Source organism: Eucalyptus grandis, chromosome 6, assembly GCF_016545825.1.
Source record: "Eucalyptus grandis isolate ANBG69807.140 chromosome 6, ASM1654582v1, whole genome shotgun sequence".
NCBI classification, from domain to species: Eukaryota; Viridiplantae; Streptophyta; class Magnoliopsida; order Myrtales; family Myrtaceae; genus Eucalyptus; species Eucalyptus grandis.
Genome location: NC_052617.1, coordinates 49,459,326 through 49,464,441, shown reverse-complemented (window position 1 = coordinate 49,464,441; position 5,116 = coordinate 49,459,326). Strand labels below are relative to the sequence as shown.

Below are 5,116 nucleotides of genomic sequence, written 5' to 3'. Positions count from 1 at the left end.
TTTATTCTTTTCTCTTCGTTTCTCCCCCAGTATTTCATTTTATCATTGTACTTACTTTTTACATTATACATGCATCACGCCAAATAAAATTAGTCGGGAAAAACTTGTCATAATTATATGAGTTCAAGGTTCCTCATAATATTTATCTTTTTTTAATTATTCTGCATTTATTTTTTGGTCGATTTTTTTTTAATTTTATATGCCGGGTCGTATCACATTAAAAGGGCTCAACCAAGCCAGCATTTCCCTAAATTAGAAAAACGAAAGAAGAAGACGAAGACGAAGACGAAGAGCAGGAGGAGGACCAGACCAAACCAAAGCAGCGTCACACGGGTTATTAATCACGTGCTGACTGGTCCACGCGTCGCCCATTCGGACATGCCCGGCACGTCCCCCACCAGGTGTGCCGACCTGGCCTCCTCACACGTAGTCCCTCACGCCGGTCGACCCGCCCGCCCCAACCACCGCTCCCCCTCTCCCCCTCAGCTCCGCCTCCGCCACGTCATCGCCGCCGCCACCGCCACCACCGGAAAATTCCCTCTCCCCTCTCTCCGCGCTTAATCCGCCACTTGCGAGTTTATAGTAATTATCGCCCTCCATCCTCACTCACTCTCCTCTCTTTCTCTCTCTATTTCTCACGCCAGCACGCGTAAACTCGTATACGACCATTTCTCTCTCTCTCTCTCTCTCTCTCTTCCTCTGCGTGGGCGCCATCGTCAAATGTCGATCCTCGATTGATCGGCCGTCCCGCGTCCGTTCGCCGCCGGAGTCCTCCGCCGCCGCATTCCGCCTCCTTCTTCGATGGTGAAGCCCCTCGCCGCCGCCGCCCCCGATCTCGCCGCCCCGGCCCCATGAACCCGTTCTGCTGCATCTCCCCGGTCTCCGATCAACACAAGCCCTCGCCGGCCCTCTCCTCCCGCCTCCCCATGTCCTCCGCCGCCGCCAGATCCGATCCGGCGGCCGTCCGGCTCGGGAACCACTTCGGCCATGGCCACGGCCACGGGCGGAACGGCAGCTGTGGCGATCAGAACCGGCTCGGCCAGCGGCCTACGGCGGACGCGGGGTGGCGGGGATGCCGTCGGCGAGGGAGCAGCCGGCGGTCGACGTGAAGATCAACGACATCGTGGGGAACGGCATATCGGGAATGCTGTACAAGTGGGTGAATTACGGTAAAGGCTGGAGGCCGAGGTGGTTCGTGTTGCAGGACGGCGTGTTGTCGTACTACAAGATACACGGACCTGATAAAATCGCGGTTAACAAGGAGACGGAGAGGGGATCGAAGGTTATAGGTGAAGAATCGATGAGGAGGGTCTCCAGGACTTTACCCGGTCAATCGCAGCTTCGGCGTAAGCCTTTCGGTGAAATTCATCTCAAGGTATGCGGAACTGCGGTGCCTGTGATTCCATCATGACGTTACTTCTTTTGCAGTTGCATGTTCGATTGCATTTTCTTCTCCGATCATCTGGCGATTGTTTTTTTTTTTTTTTTTTTTTGTCTGCATGTGTCGCTTAGTTCCACTGGTCTCGATCGCGTTCCAGTGAGAATCGCGGTGAGACGTAGTTGGACTCTTATGCTGACAAGACTAAGGAGTGGGTTTACCTTGTCTGCATATTTATTCGCTTTTGTGTATCTGGAGCTTAATTAACGTATGGTCCATCCCTTATTTGGATCCAATTTGACACCGTTGTGCGTAAATTTTATGTTGAGAGTCTACGATGACTCTCTTATATGATCTCTACCGTAATGATGAGCAAATAGGTTTTCGTCCCCTGATGCCAAATTAAGTAGATTCAGATTAGGTAGTTGTCAGTTCATTTTCTTTCTTACTGCTTTCCCGTTCCTTCCTAATTGAGCGGCTTTATCTATTGGTTTAGTAACTCCCTGTTTCCTAATCAACACTGGGTTTTGTATTCAGCATTCCACTGTTTTTCTCGTGTTGTTGAGCATCGAATGGTAGAGGCCATGTGATTATGCAATTAATTTACTGTGTCGACGAGTTGATCGGCGTCATTTGAGTTGGAGTGGTCTCTCTAATTATGGGTTCCTCCTGAAAAATGTCCTGGTAGGTTTCATCTATCCGCGAAAGTAAGTCAGATGACAAGAGGTTTTCAATTTTCACGGGAACCAAAAGGCTTCACCTAAGGGCAGAGACGCGGGAAGATCGATTGACTTGGATGGAAGCATTGCAGGCTGTCAAGGACATGTTTCCACGAATGTCCAACAGTGAGCTTATGGCTCCAATGGACAATTTGGCTGTGTCAACTGAAAAGTTGAGGCAGAGGCTTCAGGAAGAGGGTTTGCATGAGGCAGCCATTTTGGACAGTGAACAGATTATGAGGAGTGAGTTTGCTTCTCTGCAGAGCCAGCTGCTTCTGCTTAAACAGAAGCAGTGGTTGCTTACTGACACTTTGCGGCAATTAGAGGTATGTTTATGTAAGAATGAAGCAATAAGTCATCTTCTTTATGGTTCTTAAGTTTGTCCAATATACTGGAAATCTGATCCTTCATTTCGAAAATCCTGCTGAATGAACTACTTTGGCAAGGGACACTTCTGCATGATCTGCTTCAATTCTGGTACTTTGCATGTGGTGCTTTGAAATGGTCCTGTTAAATAAATGACCGTAATAATGTTTTTGAGAGAATTTCGGTAATTTTTCTTGGAAAGTTACAGACCTTATTGATTTATCCATTTTTCATCTTTTCTCATGTAGGACTTAATATAATACAATTGAGTATAAAGATTTAAGTCCGTGTCATGCAATTCGATTGTTATGAGATGTCTATCACCCTACCAAGGCTACTTTCAATTGTTATTTTGTATGTGTTGACTTGAAGTGGCAATTTGGCCCTCTTATATAAGCCTCTAGCAGTTTAGACTTCAGGGATCTCTAGTTTCTAGTTTCTCAGATACAGGGGCTCAATTCATGGTGTTTTCTCCCTACGTGATCACGCACACATGCTGATATTGAGGAATTTGCTATAATTTCGTTATTGTGAAAAAGCTGATGTATTTGCTGGTAAATCTGAGCTAAGGTTGAGCTAGTTCATGCTTTAGTAGAAATTATGTTCTGTCAAGTACTTACTTTGTAAGCTTAAGTGCATTGGTAAAGTTGTAGAACTGGGCTGTGTGGGGTTCTGTTTTGCACTTTTTCTATGTCAATACATACATAGATATGGTGCTTATATTTGATATTATTGTTTGTTTGAATCAAAGTGAGGACATTACTAGTTATATTTGCCTTCAAAAGACTCTAGCATGAATTCATTTCGTGTTGCAATGTTTTTATGAATTTTGACCTTGATACTATAGATTAGAGTGTTGCTGGGCTAGCAGTGTCAGTGGTGATGTAGATGCTCATATCAATTTCTGCCATTATATGTCAAGTTCATCGGATAGTTTGGACTAAAGTGTTGTCATTTTTCAACATGGGGTTTGCTACCTCATTCTGTGAGATCTTTTAAATTTTTCGGTTTGTGTCCTATGATATCTTACCCATTCAACATGTTACTGAATCAATATCTATGGCCTTTGTTCTTTAAATTTATAATATGCTCTTTGCCATTCTTTTCCATCTGGAAAGCACTTGTGACTTTTGAAATTAACTTTGTAGACAGAGAAAGTGGATTTGAGAACACTGTGGTTGATGAGAGCCAGAAACAGCACACCGATCATGGGGCTGCTTCCATTTCAAGGCAAGACAAGTGCAGTGGTAGGTAGTAACAACTAAATTCGGGGTGACTGGTCTTTTGGCAGAAAGGAATCATAAAGCATGGTTTTTGTTAATTTATTCTTGCAATGTTGGTTAAGTTAGGGCTTCAATAATGACAATAACTATTTCCGAAAGTATAGTAGGATCCTGTCATACAACTGACATGTTACTGATATTACCCATGGGCAAGATATTTTGCGTTCCTTTTTTTTTTCTATCATAGATTCCCTTTTGTTGTATTTTGATAATCATAATTTATTTTTGAAGCAGAAGCAAGTGCAAGTGAATCAGATGCTGATACTGAAAGAGTTGATGCTGCAGAAGAAGAAACAGATGACGAAGTCCATACTTTCTTTGATACTCATGATTTTTATCGTCTGGCTCTTTCAAAAGTAACGGATCTGAAGTCCGGAGATCATCTGTCTCTTCAGATGACGGAATTTATGGGGCTGACTCAGAAGATGACGTTGACCCCTCCATTAAATCCGTTGGCAGAAATTTTCCTTATGTCAAACGGCGCAAGAAGTTGCCTGATCCTGTCGAAAAGGAGAAGGGTGTCAGTCTCTGGTCAATGATAAAGGATAACATTGGGAAAGATCTTACAAAAGTTTGTCTTCCTGTTTACTTCAATGAGCCCCTTTCGTCTCTCCAGAAGTGTTTTGAAGATTTGGAATATTCATATCTTATTGACATGTTAAGAATTTGGACAAAGACTATTTTTAATGCTAATTCTCTTGGACCCAAGAAAATCTGGGTACCAAAGAAAACTTGAGTTCTTCTTATGATTTCATGTCATTATCAAGAAAAGATCAAATGGTATTTGGATAGTAGCTGCTCGAGACACATGACAGGAGATTCAAGCTGCTTTATAAAGCTTGTTAGACTAAATGGAGGAAAAGTTTCCTTTGGGGGAAACAGCAATGGAAAAATTGTAGGTTGTAGAACTGTGAAGATTGAAAGCCTGACTATCAACAATGTTTCTTTGGTGGAAGGTTTGAACTACAATTTACTCAGCATAAGCCAACTCTATGACACTGGATTCAAAATCAACTTCCAAAAAGGTATTTGTTTTGGAACGAGTCAAGACTTCTCCCAATCCTTCACTGGGTGAAGGCATGAGAATATTTATCTTTTGGATGTAAACCTAGAAAGTTCCTAGTGCCTTATATTTATTCAAGATGAAGTAAGTCTCTAGCATCGAAAGCTTGGTTATGTTAACATGAAGCAAATTGCCAAGATTTCTTCTAAGGAACTTGTTCGTGGTCTTCCCAAACTAGCTTATCAAAAGTCAGAACTATGTACTCCATGTGTTCTGGAAAAACATGTTAGAAGTACCTTTAAACTTGTAAATCAAGTTTCTACTAATCGAATTTTGCAACTTATGCATATGGACTTTTTGGACCAAT

The 5,116-nt window shown here is 42.9% G+C and overlaps 1 pseudogene; it reads left to right on the top strand.

Moving 5' to 3' along the window:
• The first annotated feature begins 361 nt into the window (after positions 1-361).
• Positions 362-4,482, top strand: LOC120294515 (annotated as a pseudogene).
• Positions 4,483-5,116: the final 634 nt, after the last annotated feature.